Here is a 21616-nt window from a genome sequence, read left to right on the forward strand (position 1 = left end):
CAGTAATTCATCCAGCAGAGAATTCTCAAGAGTCTTTCACCGTACGCAAATCTGGAATACAGGACAGTGATAAAGCTATGTTTAGCTAGAAGAAGATGAAAAAACAAATGCTAGGTAGGAGCCAAATTTTCAAATTTAGGTTAATTTGTTAATGCCTTATAACATTTTTTTTTCTTTAAAAAAGGGACACTTTGACTAATTTTCTTCAAGCCTTATGGAAAAAAATTCCCTCTTGCTTTCAAAGTAAACCCAATAGGGATCAAGGCACATCAATTTTGCTAATGGAACCTGGTTGCAGCCTTAATTATTATTATCTCTTTGTGATAGATTAGCCATTTACCCAGATTATATAGACATAGTGAGATTAGATTAGATAGCCCAGGCTCCATATGCTTTTTCTATCTCCTTGTGCAATGTAGCAGCCGACTAACTGAATCCCTGCTTGTGCTCTTGGTAATGAGATATCTACTGCATTTACTTTAAACCCTGTTTTCAATAAAAATTGATCAAGTTTCAGAAAGAGGAGGTAGTGAAAGAGGTATTTAGATTTGAGGGTTACCCTAATTTCAAAAGCCTAGTAGTGATGGGATGTATGACCATGCAGCTCTCTTCAAGGTCAGCTGTTATTTTCACAGCAAGTGAGCAGAGGTGAAAAGAATGACCCACAAATGCAAAAGAGACATTGTAGGTCTCCTGCAAAGGTGCATCTGCTGACAGGCCCCTACAAGGAAATGGGAACACTTTAGCTAGCAAGCTCTATGGGATACAATTTCTTTGTAAGAACAAACCCTGGGATTAAAAGAGCAAGCTTGGATCTTGGATAAATCCTGTGGGATTCTGAATGTATTTAACAGGGTGCAAGCAAATTTTCCTAACTGAAAGAGCAAGGAAAAAAATCTCTGTCCTTATTGGGCTTACAAGGTTACCTCAACCCGCCCCCCCCACCCCCCCACCCCACCCCAGTAGGCTTTCCCATCATGGGATGAGATAATAAGAAAATAAGAAAAGTTTTCTTCCTTTTTAACAATCTGAAGCTTGGAAAGCAAGAATGGAAATGTTACACAGACTTGGAATGGACACCACTAAGCAATTATCTGCTTTGCAGTCAGAATGTCCAGCATATTTTTTTTTACAAATAAATGCCTAATCTGCTGTGTGAAAATATTAGAGTTTTCAAGATAATTTTAAAAGACAGGCCTTTTTCTCCAGAGCTTCTATCCTATAGTACCCCTTCCTAAAGTATCCATTCCATATCAAACTGCAAACATGGAAATAACTTTGCTCAGAGAAATCTGCATTCTGAATGCTCTCTGTTGGGAAAGGTTGTAAGGCTATTCGCCATCAAAGGCTGGCAAGACCTATAAATCCCTTCATGGCATTTGTGAGGTCTTGATTCTGCCCTGAGGCTTCTTCCACAAAAAAAAATCTGGAGTAGTAAACAGTAAGGACAGCACATCACCTCCTCATTCCAAGAACATCTGACCTGACACTAAAGGCAACGTTACTCCAAATTCTTTTGTTCATTTTGCTTATGAAAACCACAAGAGTGTGGCCACATAGAGCAGCTTTATAGATGAAAATGCCATCACATACTTTATCCAGAAGTTTTTCAAGGTTTTCTTTTGAAAATTCTGGTGAACAAGTTTCTTCAAATGCATCCTGTTAGCTCTCATGGATTCTCCTGTTTGCCCCTATATTTTGCTTAAAGAAATAAATTCTGTTCCCCAGGTACTTCTCAAATAGAAATAAACTTCAGGAGGTTATTCGCATGGGATAAATTTGTCAAAAATTTGGAGAAATTATTAAAAATGGCATTTATTCAGCACAGACCATCAGGATGCTCTGAAAAACCTAAGTACTAAGGATAGCTGGAGAAAGGTTAGAAACTCAAGCTGCATTGATATTGCTCTCTGGCTCTTTCTTCCAGGAGTCCCATGCTTGATGTTACACTGCACTCTGTATTTGAGTTGGTTTGTTCCCTTCCTCTGTCCTGCCTCATTCCACCACTTGCACGTACACCTGTCAGCTTAATTCCTTCAAAGATGGAAAAAACCAACATTGTTCCTTCTCCCTGCCTTGTAATAATGAAAAATTGCACAGGAAGACAGAGCAATGCATAGAGAGAACTCTCTTACCCCCCCCTTTCCATGTGGCTCCAGAGTGTGGAGCTGGGGGCTGCCACCCACTCACTTGATTAAAGTGCTTTCTGCTTTTGAGATTGCCTTTTTTATTTCTCCTTTTTTTTAAATTTTTTTTTTATTTCCCACGAGGTTGGGTGGAGCTCTGCTTTATTTCTTCCATTCTTTGGGGCTTCATTGTTTATATTTTTCTGTTCTGAAAGCTGTGTGAGTCACACTTTGATTTACAGTCTGTCCCAGGAGAGCCAGGAGACCCTAATGAAAGAGCAGGCTGCAAGGGTAATTAATACCTACCAGACATTCAACTGCACCATTAGTGAGCAATATGTGCCTCTGTGTGTGCGTGAGCACTGGCAGCTGGAGATGCACAGGCAGAGATGATGATATCCACTCGTACAGCCGAGCACCCCGTTAGCCACAGCAACAGCTACTGACACCCGAGGGAAAGAAACACACCCAAACGAAATTTCCATCACAGAGAGCAAATCTGGAAGGGGGCTGGGGTCACAGTGAGATGAGGTAACTGCAGGAAGCCAGGGAATGGGCTGCCACTGAGGAATACAGGAGGGAGGCTGGTGCAGAGCATTGATTGGGGATGCTGCGATGGAGAGAAGTCGGGAGGGTGATGGATCACTCTTGCTTAAAACAAACAAAAACCAGGCAGCTTGCCAGGAACGGCTTAGGCCAGTTTCATTAAAACTCTTCATTCATCATGCTGAAACGAGGCGGTATTTGTTATTGCAGCCGTGGTGTGCTGGTGCAGGAGCTATTATGAGAGTGGGTGGCAATACAAGGAGGGGGCAGTGGGAGGAGATGGGAGGGTAATGAAGGATGGAGGCAACTGGGAGGCGACAGGGCTCAAGTATCACTTACCATCCACCGAAGGGGACAAAAATCACCCCCTATCTCCTTCATGGATCTGGCCTGATAAGGCTTCACATTCATCCAGGCAAATTTCAAGGATGGGAGAGGATTCCCTGCTTCCAGGTGTATTTATTCCCATCATTAGACCAAATAATGGCACCAAAACATGCTGGGGCTCGCTGTGGTGTCAGGCTCAGCTGTGGTCATGAATCCACTTAATGTCACCTCAGGAAATCCTAACAGCATGATGCTCAAATAAAAGCACTACACCTGCCTGGAGAGGGACTGGATGGATCTCTTACACCTTCTCCATCTCTGCAATCTGCATTAGATTCTGCTCTCACTGCCCATGCATCCAGGGAAAGCAGAAACTGCCTCATTACGTGGCTGAGACTCCCTCACCCTTGAGTTTACTCTCACTTTCCACTTCATTGCATCTCCCAGGCAGCTCTGAGGACACAGCACCATCAACACAAAGCACACCACCATCCCCCAGCACGAGCTAGGGAGGGCTTGACGCTACCTGCAAGTGGCTTTGTGAGTGACCTTAATGCCAGCACCAAATCCCCTCCAAAGATGTAATCTTCCTGTCCACCTGCATCTGAACAAACCCCTCTCTGAACTTTTTCATCAGGATCCCAGGCAGTGACCCACACACCCTGCAGCTGCATGGTTGGCATTAAGGCCAGCCTTTGATTTTAAAGCCTGGTGACTGCAATTCATCCAGAGAAATCAGTCTCCACATAAGTGTACCTATTAAGTGACATCCATGCTGGCTCGTGCACAGGACTGCAGCTGTGTAATGTCTGTGTGCTGGTGTGTGTGGTAGGGAAAGAGAACGTGAGAGCTCAGTTTGTTGTGATGTGTTTTACTGAGCAGCAAGAATCCCTGCTTGTACACTGGTAACAGAAATCCAGGAATACAACCATCAAAGGATTGAGACAAACAAAAAAAAGATAAAAACATGTGTGTGACAGGGAATATTTACACATGTTTACTTATTATTTACTTATTTTCATGCACACACAACAAAAGAGGCCTTGGGGTGTGCACATCCATGTGTCTAAGCTGTGTCACCAGCCTGGCTTGAAATCACAGGCCTTGAATTCCCAAGTCTGAGCTCCTGCTTGGAGTAAGAGCTGGTATTTATTTCTATGACACATTACCCTTCCAAGAAAAATGCTTTGTATGTCTGAGTGACCTCATAACCAACCTCAAAAGTAAGAAAGCTGTCTCTGGGGAGACATTTTAAACACTGAAGCTGGTGCCCACAGGGCCCTCAGAGGAAACCTAAGCATCCCTCTCTGCCATGGTGCTGGAGACAGGTAATGGTGCCTGTGCATCGCGGTGCTCATCCTCCTCACACTCCAGCTATAGAAACAGAAGTAGTCTCATCATGAGAGCAACAGACAAGTTAGACCTGAAACATCCCCAGCCCATCCCAGATGCAGCTAAGGGTGGTTTTGCTATGTTCTTTGGTGCCACAAAGTACAGGCTAAAAACCAGCATGCTCACTGGCTGTGTTTGAAAGGATCTGCTGCAGGAACAGCAGCTGTACAATGGTAATCAACACCGGCCCAAGATTTTGAAAAGGAACATTTTCTGAGAGAAGATTCAAGTTGAACCGAAATGGCATATTCTTCAGGAAAGTATCAATTGTGCAGAAATCTTCAAGGAAAAATTTCATGACAGCATAAGGCTAAAAAAAATGTTGATATTGCATTATATGAATATAATAAATGCCTTGGTAAGTTTGAAGTGAAAGAGTTTTAGACTCTTTATGGATGTTTCCAATATTATAACTTTCCCCTCCATTTTTCTTCAGGTCACATGACAAAAATTGTGAGATTTTAAATTTTCCAAAGATGAAAAACTGGTTTTCGCTCACTTAGAATTTCTCCAGGAATATTTTTTTTTGGCATTTTTATCCATTTCCATTTAGTGAACAGAGAAATGAATGTCTTCTCTCCCTAGGAACAGCACAAGTAATCTCTCAGTGGAGACAACCCCAAATCTGGGCACCGCTGTATCTGATCCAGGAGCTTTGCAAGGCAATGGCCGAGCGACTCCCAACATTCATATTGCCCATGACTTAACACATACATGTCTGTTCTTAGCTAGCAGACCTATTTAGGCTGTGGACAGCTTAGACTTGTCTACAGGGACTAAAAATGGTATCTCTCCACAGGATTGCTATGACTCAGTATCAGAAGCAGGGACAGGATTTAATCCTTATACCCCGACATCCCACTTCCCTATTCTTCAAGACATACAGCACCCATTTGGTTCCCAAAGTGCCAGGCTGGTTTTCCAAAGCATGCCTTGCCTTAGCTGATTAATAAATAACTCACCCACTACAAATTTTCTCCTAATGCTCGACCTAAATATTTTCTGCACTTCCTCTTTTGGCTTATAAAAATTGGGCATTTCTCTTCACAATATATTCCTTCATATATCAGCAGACAGGCCTCACCTCTCCCTTTCTACCTTCCCTGCTCCAGACTTCATTGGCCTTACACCTGGGGTGAGGGTATAATTTGGCCCATTCACATACAGCTCTTTCAGCCTTCTGCTCAGAGGGCTTCCAGCATGAAGAATTAATTTGGTTTTCTCTGCTTTGAGGGTACAGACGGTTGTTTTTGTTTCTCCAATGTGTGCATGACACAGCTGTGCCTCAGGAAACTGGATTCCAAGAGAATCATATTTGCCCATTTACATTGATTGTAGGACTGAACAGTTCTAACAAAGCCTATTCTAAAATCAATTTTTTCTGACTTAAAGTGGCCCTTCTGCATTCCAGTAATGAGAATAAAATACTGCATTTCACCAAAATCCTATTACACTGTCATGAATATCCCATCACACTGTCAAGAATCAGGTGATGGTGCTCTATGGTGTCTTCCTTATTGATGGGCCATCATCCTGCTTAAAGGTTCAGTTTGAACAAGGTCTCAGGAAGCCTGGATCTTTTCCTATGGTGCACCGACACCCTGTGGCTCCTCCTGAGCTGCAGACACCACCACCCCACGCCCCCCCCCCCCGCCCCCGGTGATCCCTGTCAGTGCAGATCCCCCTCCATAGTGCACCAAGTGGGCAACTGAATATCCTCATTATTTTTCAAGAGGTGCCTATCAACCTACAGGATAAGGTTCAGAAGAGAGAAGTGACATAGGTGGCTGCTCTCCTGTAGATGCCACTGTGCATGTTCAGGAGCCAGGGCTGCAGCATTTCCTCTCAAGCACCAGATCTTTGGGCCATCTTGGTCCAATATGTCATTTTGACCCATGTCCTCCATCTGGTAATTTTTACCAGGAGCCCCAGGAAACTGAGGAAATCTCATTTAATGGACACAGAGAGATACGCCAGTCCTCTCAGGTATGCATATTCTTCCCTGCTTTCCATATTTCTGAAATATCCCAAATCAATCCTCAGACATTTCAGCTTGGCCAAAGAGGGAAGAGAGAAAAGCAGAAATAAAATCTGAATCAAAACTTCTAAAAAGTTGAGGAGCATGAAAACTCTTGGGTCCAGATCCAGGAATAAATTTTACAGCTGGCACCTGTTTGCCTTCATTACAAATGAAATGCAAAGCTCTGATTACACCACAAGCTTCAAGGCACTTAAAAACTAACTGCAGATCAAACTTTTTCTGATGAAGCCATGTTCCACCCAGTCAAATTAGTTCCTGCTTTCTCCAGATGGTACCTCCCTTCACTTATCAAAACTAAAATAAGTGTGTAAAGGAATCCTTCTGGGTTGTCTTCCCATTTTTCATTTCAAGGATACTGCTATTTCTTCCACTCTTCTCAGAAGAAATCAGGAAGGTAGGGCCCTTAAGCAGTACCTCTTTCACCAACAAAAGCTCCAGAAATTCCAACTAAATGTAGGAAAACCCTTTTTAACTTGGAGAGTAATCAAACACTGGAATTGGTTGCCCAGACAGGTTGTGGAGTCTCCAACAGTGGAAATGCTCAAAAGCCAACTGGACATGGTCCTGGGCAGCCTGGTCCAGCTGGCCCTGCTTGTGCAATGGGGTCAAACTAAATGGTCTCAAGAGGTCCCTTCCAAACCCAACAGTTCTCATTCATTCATTCATTCAACATCTCAGGGCTCTGCCCTGCTGAGGGGGGGTTATGCTGAGGTTTTCACAAAAAGTTATGGAATATAGAAAGCCTTTACTAAGACAGGACCCATCCTTCAAAATTAATTTTAAAAGAAAAAAGTAGGAAAAAACCCCCACCACTAAATGGATACACTGTGTGATAGCTGCACAAGTATGCTAATACAAGGAAATGCTAGAACTACATGGCACATATTCCTTAAATAACAAGATATACTGTGTCACTCACTTCTCTTCATAACTTATGCAGCATACAGACAAGTGAGGCAAGATTTCTCAGCTCCACGACTTATCTGTGCCTTATCAAACCTTAATATTCTGCTAGTGTAGTTTTCTTTTTCTTTACTTCTTCCTTTTTTCTTTCTCACTTTCTTTCTCACTCCAATAATTTCTTTCCTTCTTTTCTTTCCTCTCCTTTCCTTTCTTCTTTTCTCTTACTCACGTCCTTCTTTTTTCTTTTAAAAAACCCAATAAAAATCAAATTAAAATGCTGATAAAAAGAATAAATTTATATTTTTGGAGCCTATAGTTGAAATTTACAAGGCTATATGAGGGGTTTACATATACAGATCCTGTTTATTTACTTGGTAACTCCAACACAAACTCTCTGACTCTATGGACAGAACCAGGAGTGGATTTCCTTCTCCCCACCCACATAATAAACTTCTGGTCTTCTTTGGGAGAGTGATGCTCCATTCTGCCTTTATTGATATTTTCTTGTGCATTGCAAGTATGATCTTCTCCGTGGTAAATTATGACTGTGCTAAGACCACACCTAGTTTGCAAAATGGGGAGGAGGATGTTATTCAGGGAGCCCTTTTGATATCTAAATAATAATCAGCAATTATCCCAAAAGGTAGTGCCAACTGTCCGCACACCAATAAATAGCTCCCCTCCTTTGCTACTCACAAGCACAGATTTCCAAGTTTCCCATGATGGAAAGGCTGTGCTTTCTGCTGAGGTGTGACACCCTGACACAACAAGCATCTGCAGCCACACTCACAGACCTCCTGCAGGGCTTCCACAAATCTTTCAGCAGTGCCCAGTAGGAGGGAAGAACAACCTACAGCTGCCATTCCTGACAGGTAACCAGAAGCCTGAGAGCTGCTCCATAGAATACTGGACTTTTTTGGGACTGACAGTGACAGACACTGCCAGACCCGACTCTTATCTGGTGGGCATGGTTGATTTGTTCTGCCCACTGCCATCGAATGGGATTCCCCCTGCTCTGTGGCCAGACCTTGCAGGCTCAGAGGGGCTGACGGACTAATTGCCAAGATCATACGTAGAGGGTCTCATCTGGAACTGCCTGGAACCAGGTGGGAAGAGTCAAGAGATGCAGCAAGCGGCGTGCTGGTAACAGATAACCTGGGCCTGACGGCAGGGCTGGCACCGCCTGCCCTCAGAGAGGAGATGAGTGCGTTATCTTCCAGCTGCACATGCCCAGCAGCCGCTCCCACTGCTCCAAGGGGGGATTTAGGCACATGCATGCACACACACAGTAGTTCCCATCTTCTCAGTATTTTAAAACAAGTGAATTTATCTGCTCCCAAGAAGAGAAATAAAATGGGAGTTCACTGTGCTGCCACACATTCCTCGAAGAAGACGTCCCACCTGTGCTAAGGGTGTTTCACAGGGCTGCTCCCATATGGCTATTCTTCAGCTGGGAGAGCAAATACATTTTTCTTTCCCAAAAATCCAATGGAAGAAAAAAGAGAGGAGATCCTTCTTGGATATAAGACCCTTTTGAATCTATCCTAGGTGCAAATATATGCTTGTATCTCTTGAAGTTTTTCATAGTGTTTGAAAACTATGAAAAAATTCAAGAGATACAAGCATATATTTGCACCTAGGATAAGACAATAAGACAATATTGGCTTCTTTGAGCATGAAGCATCATCACAAAATTCATAGACTCTTCTCTCACCTCCAGCACAGATATGCCACCCTCTAGAGCCCAGCACAGCTCACATGAACTATGTGAGCCATTTACTGAACCATGCTGTGTAGATCCACCATATAGCACCTTTATTTCTTCACCTTCTTCCCTCCCTCCCTTCCTCCCTTTCACATATCATCCTCAACTGGACAGACACTCAGCCTCAAAAGGCACAAAAGCACAGAACATTTTGCTCAAATGCAGAGCCCTCACTCTACACACTTCCCTTCCCCAAAGCCTCACCTAAAATAAAGCAGGAGATACAGGAGATATCCCAGCTCTTCACTTCCCTCTTCCTGCCCTCATTCCTTCACAGCCTGCAAGGATATGGTTTCTAATATTGTGTACAACATCTGCTTTAAACTAAAAAAGCAGCAAGAAACATCACGCATTGCTGGCTTTTAGGCAGAACTTATCTGCAAATAAAACAGACAATGTGCCTGTGTGCCCAATTGGGGTCTTTTGTTCCACTGCTGATTATTTAATTTCAAGTGCCCTGAGTGTCTCAGGCATTTACCACAAATGAATGAAGATGCAGCTCCTGTGTGTCAGGAATATACAAGCTCAATTCAACAGAATACAATGAATGAAGGTCATGAACAAGCATGGGTATAAGCAGAGGCATGAGTAGGTGGTTAAAGGCAGATCATTATTACTCAGCAAGGTCTGGACATAAAATAATGACTTCTGTTCAGTCCGTTTTGGAGGAGCTTTATTACCTCTTTCTCTCCCCATAGGCAAAAGAGTGAGGATGAGTTCACCCGACTGATCTGACTGAGATTTGGCAAGGGGTGTCCTGAACAAACTTGGGGATGGTGCAGCAGCAGTGAGGAGGGGACCTCCAGACAATGAAAAGGTTAAGAAGAACATCCATGCTGTCACACAGCTCCTCGAGGCATCTAACCACCAAACTCAATTCCTCTTGGCTCTGCATAACAGTCAGGGACAGAGAGAGGAAAAGTCAAAGCACAGACAGTCTAAGCCCAGAACCCAGTGCCTGCTGCACTCAGGGTGCTGCAGACAGGAGCAGGCAGGGCAAAGGCTGTGGGACTTGCAAACTGAGGGTAAGAAGTGGTTGCTGGAGTTGCTGAATTTGATTTGGTCTGGCTGCCAAAATCCATTCACGGTAATGAAAACACTTCCACCCTTTCCATAGGTGTAAGGGAGCCCTCCATCAGTCCTGAAGCTCAGTCTGAATTTCCTTTGTGACCTGATCTTGCACAAGACTCCAGATGAGTCAGGTGTGCCCAGGTCATCTGTTGTGGAGTGGCACAGCCCGTGATTTCTGAATAACCCATGATCTGCAACCACAGGCACTTGCTTAGCAAACAGGTTTCCTACTTAATCATGTTTACTTCTTCTGAATCTCTGAGGCTGCTTTGCTATGAATGTTACAACTTCCAACAGTACATTTTGGTCCTTATCAGATAAAAAAAAAATAAAAGAGAAAAAAAGAAATAATTTTCAAACCATTTTTGTCTAAATTTGACTGCCAGTCACAATTCTCAACTCAAAAAGCTCCGTGGCACAGCACTAGAAAAGCTATAAGCTCCAGAGCTTTATTATGTAGTTTTCTCAATCTCTAGATGTATTATTTAACTTCTTGGCAATAATGTCAGGGACATAATCCAATAGAAATGCAGAGAAACAAAAGAACCCAAAATTTCAGAACAGCTCAAAATGGTTTTCTGTGCTTTTTTTATAGAAAGTGGAGGGGGGAAAAAAGGAAAAAGGAAAGGAGGCATAACATTATCAGTGTAGAGATGACACAGCAGGCACACACTTTGGGAGGCAAATCCAAAACTCCCTTTCAGCAGGATGTCTTTATCTACTGGAACCAACAAAAAACTCCCCCAACTGCTGCCTGTCCCCTCCATGATTCAACAACACTCACCCACTCACCTCACTGCCAGGTTAAAAGCTACATTTTTCAAAGAGAAATTTATGGAGTGACCAATCTCATTTACATGCCCCACTACTCAGCTTCCCCAGGGCAGGATAAATTTTTTTTCACAGGTGTCCATGAGGCAGACTTACCCAGAATACATGTCCCCATGGGTGAGATATCCTGAACATAAACCACCCACTGCCAGCACACTCCCTGGTTGTGTTTGCCATCTGAATCCTGCTTGTATTTCGCCTCAGTTCTCTCTAGTATTCGTTTGTTCTTGCTGCAAGATCATCAGGGTAGGAATGTTGCTTGGTTTTATAGAGGTAAAATGCCCACAAGGAATAACAAGAAGAAGGAGAATCAATGTTTATAGGTTACAGGGTGCCTTGAAATTCTGAGATTAAAGGTTCTTTTTGCTGTTGTTCTAAAGTATGCTCTTAAACAAATAACCTGCTGTTCTCAGCTACCAGGATACATCTCTTTTCTACATTATTATTATTACTCTAAAAATGTTAAATGGCCCTTCATTTTCTTCAAGGATCAAGAGTTTATGACAAATACCAATTTGTTCCTGATGCTGAGGGGCAAGCTGATGAAACCAAGTATACACAAGTCCATGGCTGAGACACAAAAATAGACGCCCCTGATCCCATCTGTCTGCACTGCCTTTCCTCTGAAATGCACTTTATCACTGCACTAACTGCACAAGGAACATGCATTAAAGGTGGGGTGGCAAAGACTTTGAAAGTGCAAAGAACAAGACTGATTGGAGAAGGGGTGAGAGGATTTGCTGCAAGGGTGAAACATTACAGAGCAGATGATGCCAGCAAGCAAAGATTTCTCTGACAGGCAGCATGTCTGCATTCTCCTAGTCATGCCAGAGGGGAGGGGGGGATATTTCCCTGGCTGATGCTCAGTAGCTCAGAGGTTATATATTTACAACATTTTTTATATTCTCAGACCTTTAAGTTCATAAAATATGCTCTGTATGGTACAGCATTACAGTTAGATGTCTTGCGTTTTAGAGGGAGGTGTTTAGGAATAAAAACCCCTCCCCACACACTGAGCAAGTCCAAAGCAACTTGCTTACTCAACAAGAAAAGCTCTGCAAAATGCAGCACAGTCATTTGGTATCAGAAGGGTCAAAGAGGACCACATATAACTTTAATACAACAACATTAAGTCACCAGCTTTTTGTGAAGGTTTTGACAACTATGGGCTGTGCCTGTCCCAGCACAACCAGTGAGTCTCAAGTAGATTTTTTGCCAGTTCAAGACTCCTCACATATTTGGTCCCAATACTACACATTAGTGTGGCATAGAGACCACTGCAAAGATGAAATTATATTATAAAACTCAAACTGTCTAAAACCTTCCTGGGATTACTTTTGGATACTAAATGGAGTCTGGATTCCTGGAGTTGTCATTTGAATATGAAAGCAGAGAGCTTCAAATTACTTCTTTCTCACTGGTGCTGGTGGGATGGGGGAAGAGGATTTATTTGAACGCCAGGCAAAAATTCTTATCAAAATCTCAGAGAGTTGAGAAACATGTTATTTAGGATCCAAAAGTTTTAGCAGTCTGGTCTATTAGACTGCTCTCCAGACACCAGACCAGGCCAAATCAAGCCGTGTGAACAAAAAGTAAAAAAAAATCCCAAGCCCTCAAAAGCAGACACCAATCTACACAGCTTTCCAGAGCACCCATGGAGGTCAAGGTCAGCACTCCAATTCAAGACTTCTCCCTGCAAGGTGCCATAAAAGCAGGAGAGGAAGAGGGAAGTGATGGGGCTGTTCATTAGTTCACAGTCTGCAGGAACAGAATGTGCCTGGGGAGCTGCTGCCCACCAGGTACTGCAGGATGGCCCAGGCACCCATGCAGTGTGCTGCCTCTCAGCACAGGGGACCAGACATAGGGGGAAAAGACCAGGAGGTCATGGAACGGCAGGAAACTGTGGTAAATGGCACATGACTGCAGCAGTCCTTTCTTCCTGGCAGCACAACAATCACCTACGCTTATTAACTTCATGGCTATTTACTTTAAAACTCATGGAAAAGGAAGCAGCTGAAACAAAATTGTCACCTTATGATGCCCAGAAAGGTATGGATTCAGGCCTCAGACCTGCTAGGGGTGCACATTGTGCCAGGTTTGTGGGGTACCAGCCCCTAAAACTCAGGGAGCACTTCAGCAGGGAGCAGGAGCCTTAAATGGGGAGCTGCCTTGGCCCCAAGCCTGTGAGCAAACTTCCTGAAGGGTAGGGTGGCAGAGAAAGCTGCAGGTGGAGAGGGTGCTTAAAAACCTCCACCATACCTGCCTTGCCCTCCAGGGACTCGCACATGCCTCCAAATGAGGATGGGGAGCTGTGGCAGTGCCGGGTCCCGGGGCACAGCTCCCAGGGCCAGCACAGGTCAGCCAGGCAGGTTCCCTCTGCCTGGACCAGGGGAGGCGACAGGGCGCTGCTCCTGGCCCTCTCTCCGGCAACGCAAATGCCACAGAAAGCAATGCCGCGCATCCCCATTTGTCACCGGGGCCGGCATTAACAGAATGTTTAAAAGTCATGATGTCATCGCTATTAATCAGGGCCCCGCTGGGCCACGCTCCAGTGCTGCATATTAATCACCAGCGGCCCCAGGACTTGCTTATCTGGAGAGGCTAAGTTTAGATCCATAAAACATGATTTATTTTTAAAAGTAGCATTATTAAAGATGAGCTACAGCCTTGTTCACACTCCTGCTGAAGTCTCCCTTAGGAAAAGGATGGTATTTTGGAGTTGGTACGGACACAGTCCTTATTATTTTGAGCTTGAGAAAGCTGTCAAGTGTGATACTGGCCTTTGAATGTCTTGGACTTCTCCCCTACCAAGGGGAACCACCCAGCATCCCCAGCAGAGTCACAGGGAATCAACTTGCAGAAAAAAATTCTATTAGGGTCACTTTGGACTACATATGGGACAGGACTATTGTCTCAGCAAAGATGTCAAAAGGCTGGTTATATGCAGACCTGAGTGTCCCCACAGTGGTAACAAACAGCATTCTCCCACACCACTTGCCTGGTTATGGCCTTTACCAATGGGTGAGCCCAGTGAATACTTGCCCATAACCAACATGTAGCATATTAAATTATTTTTTGTGTTCTTCAGTGTGCTCCTGTTGGATCAACACTGTGATTGATCCACACGAATGAGTTCATAAAAGCCTGCCTGCACTCAAATTTATATGAGTTTAACTCTAGTGACTTTAACAATCACTTCATCTCTGGTTCAATGAACACACAGGAGCTGTACAGGTTGAATAAAATCATTTTCTAAAATGGTCTGCTAAATTTGATTTGACTCCTTGCTCAACTGCTCGTAATTTGGATTAAAGAGGTTCTGGTGCCAGTTTAGTGTGCACAGGTGACATCAACATTAAGTTCCCCAACCCAGATCAAAAGACTCCACCAACCTGTTCCAGCAGATAACTAATTGTTCCTAACCCAACCCAGTTAAAACCAGGGCAAACCCTAAACCAAGAGATCTGGCAGACAGAGCAGGAGAGTTGAAAGTGCCACTGGGACAAAGCCAAGGACATTAATTCCATCGTCAAGGGAAGATTTCCTGCTTTATTACCCACAAGAACCATCACCAATGATCACAGGGCTGTCTCACAGGAACCACAGAATGATACCACATGGCTGCAGGAGCTGACTTGCAGCTGTATCATCACCATGCTGCCTGGTCCCACTGGGCGAGCTGTCATGGAGGAAGACCAAGACCAGCCCTACTCTTGGTGACAACTGTCTGAACCCTGATGTCCCACAGGCACTGTTCTGCTGCTCTCACCACCATGGCAAGTGAGTGCTGAATCATTTGGCAGCTTCACTGCACCCAAGCAAGCAACAGCTTCTCGACCTGCCTCTTCAGCCACACCATCACCCCAGGCAGGGCTGCGCAGTGAAGCTCATCCAAATGATCACGGGACCTCTTACTCATATGCAGAGAAAGATGTAACATGGCAATCAGTCATGTTGACAAGCCTTGGGATCCCATCTGACAGCAGCAGGGGATGCAGCAGACCACAATGGTCATCAAAGTGCTTAAATATGAAACTGCTTGCCTATTTAGTGTCATCTCAAAGGAACCAAAATTTGGCCTGCCAGTCTATAGTCAGTGGAAAAAGATCCTCTCATGGTTAAGCTGCTCTCTCAACCTCTACCTCTCCCTTTGGGTTAGGCTTTTGATGAATGTGGACTTATACACAACACTTTCCCATTGCCTGCTTCTGAATTCCCCGTCTGGAGACTCTCACTCCCCACACTGCATTTCAGAACAGGCCCTCAGAAACCCAAAAGCCAGAGGTTCACATGATGCTACTGCAGAGAGCTCCTGCCACCGTATGTGCTGATAGCAGGGGCAGGGATAGGGATGAAGACTCATGGAGCATCCTAAATGAGAAGGTTAAGTTGCAGTCACCTGTTACCTCTATCATGTAATGAATCTAGACGCTGCAGATAACAAATACAATTACCACAGCATTTACTAGCATGTCCCTCTGGGAGGCAGGACCATAACACCTCAAAATTTCTGGAGCTGAGTTCCCCTTGGAGGGCCTTGACTAATACAGTTAGGATTTTATGCAGTATTCATAAAGTTCAAACTAGGAAAGTGGGGACATTAAATTTAAATAGGTGTGCTGAGCTTTTTGGGTTTTGCCTTTCTTCTTTTGGGTTCATTATATTTTGTGATACAAAGCAAAGAATACAGGAGGAAATGGAGAATACAGGGGGAAAATCTTCAAGGAAACAAAGTCCAAACCTTCAAAACTTTGGTTTACCTTCAAGTGGAAATGGGATTAAATATCCACCTGAGACAGGCTGGCTCTGGTAGAGTGACACAAACAGAAGCAATAGCAGCTCCAGAGATGTTTCTCAGGCGAAAGAAACAGGACCAGCACTTTCCTCACCAGGTTGGATTAGAAAGCTCTCAAATAGGGCAAACACAGGGCTTTGATTTAGCTTTTCCACCAGAAACCACCAAATCAACATTGATGCTTACATCCCTTTCCTCATGTTATTGACACTGATGCCTTCTCTGGGGAGAGCTGTATGAGGGAATTATCCCAAAAGAAGGCACTCTTTCCATCATCCACTCCTGTACAGCTCCTCTTTCCCATGCAAATTCCCTGGGAACCATGCTATTTAAATCCCTATTTTACTGTAGTTGGCTCATCATGTTCATCTGCTCATTAGGCTGGCAGCGCAAGCTCAGCAGCATTTGCACTTCAGCATGAGAATTTCTGCTCTGAGGTATGACTGTCATCAACTTGCTTGGACATGTTGTTCCTAAAAATAGCCTTATCCTTGTTTTCTCTCTCTCTAAAATATCAGGCAGTCTCTCTACTTTCTGAACCTTGATCACCAAACTCCCTTCTCACATCTTCACAACCACTCCCTCAGTCTTCTCTTCTCTACAGAAATTATTACTCGCAAAACTCTTCCTTGCCGAGCCACCTCAAACTTTCCAATGAGTGGCTTCCTCCTCAGGTCCCTGAAGGTCAGAGGGAAAGCATAATTTACCCCACACCCTTGCTGGGTTTCCTAGGATGAACAGCTTAACCACAGACTGGCATTGACATTGAATGGTCACAGCTGTCTGGGGAACCAGGTGAAGACATGTAATTTGGGTGCCATGATGCTCTAGCAGTATTCCCTACTCATGACTAGAATGGACCTGATAGGGAAAATCCCACCTCTGACAGAGGCAAAGAACTTATTTTGTCTGAAGCAGACTCATCCTGCAACTCAGAGGGAGAGGAAACCATTATAATAGCTGTATCCCTCCTCATATTCAGGGATCTCAGCATAAGACATAGTCATCCTGGGGCTGTTTGTGTGCCTGTACCAACAAAGAAGGCACGATAAACAACGCAGAATTGCAACAGTGTGGATGTCACCTTCCTGACCTCCTCATCTCATCCTTGTAGGCTCTACTATGTCCCACACCCACAGTGCTTCAGACACATCTACCACACAGAAAAAGGTAGAAGCAGATGAGAGACTCAGCATGGGGGAGAAGCTTTCTGAGTTCAAGACTCGGCCTGCAGCTGTGCCCTACTGCTGGTTCCCTCCACATCTTGGACAAGCCTAGCAAAACAGAGATTGCATGAACTCACACTGCTATAAGGGGGAATTGGGACTTCATTATCTGGTGGAATTGATGATGAAACGCAGTATCTCTGCACATTCCAAGGCTCCTAAGCAGAACACAAACCAAAGCCTTGCTAACTGTTTATTATTAAGATCTAAAAATCTGTCATGTGCCGTTGTAACTCCTTTTCTCAATTGATGAGAGGAGGGCCCTGAGGGAAGAGAAAACATTTTCCAGGGAAGCAGCTTTTAACATCAGAAGGCAGAAAAACCAAACAGCACTCCTTATGCCTCTGCCTTGAATGCCGGGTGCCGCATTTTCCTGTGCAAGTCTGGTGGAAGGAGCAGAGTGCCCAGCTTGCCCCAGGTGGGAAGGGAGCAAACAAGCTCTTTACTGAATGCTGGGCACTGTTTCTTACCACCTGGCATTCAGAACTGTAATTTCTAAATCTGGGCAAAGCAACTACTAAACAATCTCTTTCTGATTTGGTAATGATTTAAATACTTAATGCAACCACAAATTGACTACAGTTAGCGTAAATGAACCGAAAATCTTGCTTGTGTAAACTCTTCAAGAAGAACAACTTCTAGTGGTCCCAAAAGCAGCTTCAGTTTACACATGCCCTTCTTTCTTTCCTTCTTCTAATGACATTTAGCTTTTCTCAAAATCAAAAACAACAGGCTAAGCTTGTCTGTGCTGTATCAGAAAGTTTGACTACCTGACCATGTCCCCATGCTTAGTCAGTCTCCTGCTGGCATTCACCATGGATCCAATACTTCCATAGCTCCAGCACAGCACATCTGCACATTTTGCAGAATGGATACAGGGCAATGCAGAAGTGCCAGCAAAGTGCTGCAATGTGTAAAGGGAGCTGAATGTATAATGTATTGCACTGTGTTTTGATGCATTCTCCTGCTCAAATGGATGAAATTGTTTCTCTAGCTTAGCTTCAGGATGTGCATTCACAGACAAACACTGTCTGTGCTCTCCAATGCCACCACACAGGGTGCCCTCAAGTTGTAATTAAGATTAAACTACAAAGAAGTGTATTGCTATGCTGCAACGCCTTCCAGGTGAAAATACTCTTCAGTTCTATGACTATCAAATCAGGGTTGTTATGAAATGTGAGACTGAATGATGGCAAACGTGTGTACCTGCAATTGCTTCCTTGCTGAGAGACAAACCAGGAGAGCATGGCTGTGGCAGATCCAGCAGAAGGATCAGGTCAGAATGGACCAAAAGAGCTAGAAGGATTCTTTCCATATTGTCACCTTACTCCACAAGTGAAAGAAGTCAAATCTTTACTTTGAATATTTTCCTTTGGTTTCTGGTTACCTTTCTTTAAAAAGCAGATCTAATGAAAGCACAGGAGAGACTGTTCTCTGTGGCTACGAGGTTAATAAGAGTGGAACACAGGAGCAGCAGGAGCTGCAGGAAGAATAATTCCTTTTAAAGCTGGAGATCGGAAGCCCATAGGTGGTAAGTGTGACATTTCCGCACGGAGGAGTCCAGCTTAATTACCTACAATTCAAAGGTAGAAAGTTATACATTAAGGCAGCAAAAAGAAAGTAGTAGGAGAGGACAGACTTTGGCCGCTCATGAAGATTTAACATCATTAACTCTCCGGCTTCCAAGAATGTTCCCGTATTTTCACTGGCCAAACACCAGTACAGCTAATTGCATTTGTGTTACCTGCAGTTCAGTGGGAAATTGCCTCTTTCTTATTGCCTGCACTGTTGTATAGTACAGAAACACACAGCAATACCAAGCAGAGTGGCTCTACCTCATTTGGAGGTAGAACAATTCCTGTGTGCATGAAGATTGGCTCAGCAAGACAGGCAGACAATACCAAGGGGCTGGAGCTGCTGTCATTCAGATGGCAGCCAGTTCTGGCGTGATGACAGGGACAGCATCCACAGGTGCTAAATGCCTGAAAGTTATTTGGCAGAACCTGCATGGCTGAGTAGTGCTGATAATCGTAATATCTGGCCAGTTTCATATGAGTCACCTATTCACCTACTCAGTATTTATATATGCTACCAACAGACATATGGTTTACAGCAAACTAGGGAACAGACACTGCTGCACACTCATTTCTTCATCTTTCCCAGCATTTGCTGATGCATTCTCAGTTGAGACTAACACAGGCCAAACTTCCTTTCCAATATACCACTAAAAAGGCTATATTCTGACAGCTGTTGTTATTGCCTTAATCTCTTCGCTGTTGCTCATTCCTAAAATGAGGAACTGGTGGCCAACTCTGAATTACCAAGCTCCCAAAGTCAGACATGCTGAGAGGACCAAGACTGGTTTGCCAGATACATTTTCTTGTGCTGTGAAGTCAGTGTAAGAGCTCCCCATCACCCTACCCTCTTGTCTGAGTGCCATTTGCATCTGTTCAGCTGCACCAATATAGGTGACCATGATGACACACCAAATAAAACAGGTACAATCAGTTTAAATAACCTGTAAAAATTAGCATAATTTCCCCAAACAGACTGATGGAACCCCCTTTCTCACGCAGTGCTGCTCACACGGAAGAGTACCATCACAAAAGCCCTTTCCCTTGGGTCTGCTCCCAACCAGACAAGAGTGGGGAACCATTGCCCAGCCTGGGCTTATTCCATAAATTATTTTTTTCTATCATAGGCAGAAAGAGAGAAAGCAAAGGGAGAGAATCAACATTCATATGTGGATGCCAGAGAAAGCAAAACATTACATGGAGACACTAAATGCTTTCTTTGCAGGGCACTTGGCTGCTCTGAGATGAGCAGATGAAGGCAAACAGGCCCAACCCTCCTGTTCTTCCTGCACTTCTGCTGCTGGACATGCAGAGCCGGCAGGAAGAAACACTGCATACCCAGGATGTTCGCTACGTACAGCTCCTCAGCTGCCGCAGGACAAACAGCCACCATCTGCAAGCTGCCATGCGCCAGATCTGATCAAACCCATTTCCTTAGCCCTGCAATGTTACAGTAAAGGCTGTTTCTACCTGTGTCTGCTCCGAGTGCCTTCCTCCATCACCAATTCCCAGCTGCTGCAAGATTCAGGCCAGGAATCCCCTTGACCTCCTATGTTACTGTATTTGCTGACTGGTAAAACTACCTGTAACCAATGTGACCAGAAGATCTCATGGACAAAGAAGCTGACATTTCTGAGTCAACTGAGAATGGACACCTCTGATTTCTCAACACCCTTCCTCACCTCAGTCTTCATGCATTGATTTAAGGTGATTAAAGTGGCAGATCCTGGAAGGGCAGAAAATTTCAAGACTTGCCATGGTATTATGGAAGCGCTGGAGTCTCTTCAGAGCTGAGGTTGTAATCGGTTCCCACTCTCAGCTCTGACTTAAATAACTCTTCATATGCTTTCCTCTAATTTCATCTCATAATTGCAGGTTTTTATACTGAAGGTAAAAAGATTGTTTTCCTCCCTTCCCTCCTCCTCACTGCAATTTGAAGAATTTGGACCTGCAACTCAAAGAGGAAGGCAATGCCAGACTGAACATTTGTGAGACTTAGTGTTTCCTTACCTTCTTTCACTTGAGAAAAAAAAAACAGCAAAACACTCACCCCCCCCAAAAAAAAAACAAAAAAAAAAACCAAAACCACTGAACCAGGGCTTTTTTCATCTCTCTAAGTTACTCAAAATTGAAATCTCTTTGAAAACATGCACATAGGCAGCAGTTGAAGAAAACAAGGTGCAAGTCACAAATAGAGTTAGGTCTAACAAAGTAAGCATGTATGTAGTTGGCATTCTGCTAGCCAATGCTAGCTGGAAAACCTTCCAAAAGCTGAAATCACTTGATCAAGGAGCTTTTCTAGTTGTAGACAAAATGAAAATCTCCTAAAACACAGAAGACTCTTTTCCACTGAAGACATGGAAATCATCAAAACACTCTCCAATTGCTCTGGAAGTAGCAAATTGCTGCATGCAGAAAACACAAAACTTATCCTGTGCTGTACTAAAGCAGATTAGATTTTCCATTACTTTTGCTCTGTTTTTTATTTCTAGAGGTTAAAATTTTGGCCCCAATTATATGTGACACTTAGTATTTTTGCTATTTGCATAAATCCTATGTTTGCACTGGATTCAATATAAAATACAATCTGGGCAGTCAGTTTGCTCCTACAGAGGTGCCTCCACAAAAGCAAAAATTATCCATCTCTCCAAGCTCTAAGTATTTTCTTTTTTTTTTTAAATACTGATTGCTGTTTTCAAATTTCTACAGGTGGCTAATTAATAAATTGTTTTTAAAAAATCATTTAAAAGACAGAAATTTTGCACTTTCTGTAGCAAAGAGCATCATGAGGTGAAGAGCTGCTTATCTCCATCTGTCCCTGACAACATGGGGACAAACAGAATCCTCAAGCTCATCACAAATTAGCCTGTACAGAGTACCAGCAGAAATATGGGCCCCACATAAAGAAATTAAACCTTGCACAGGTTTCATTAATTTGAATTTAATGATTACCATGACTAGAATCTGTAAATAGTTATGCACATGTGTAGCTTGAGTCACACTCAGATCTTCTGATGCC

Source organism: Passer domesticus, chromosome 2, assembly GCF_036417665.1.
Source record: "Passer domesticus isolate bPasDom1 chromosome 2, bPasDom1.hap1, whole genome shotgun sequence".
Classification (NCBI taxonomy): Eukaryota; Metazoa; Chordata; class Aves; order Passeriformes; family Passeridae; genus Passer; species Passer domesticus.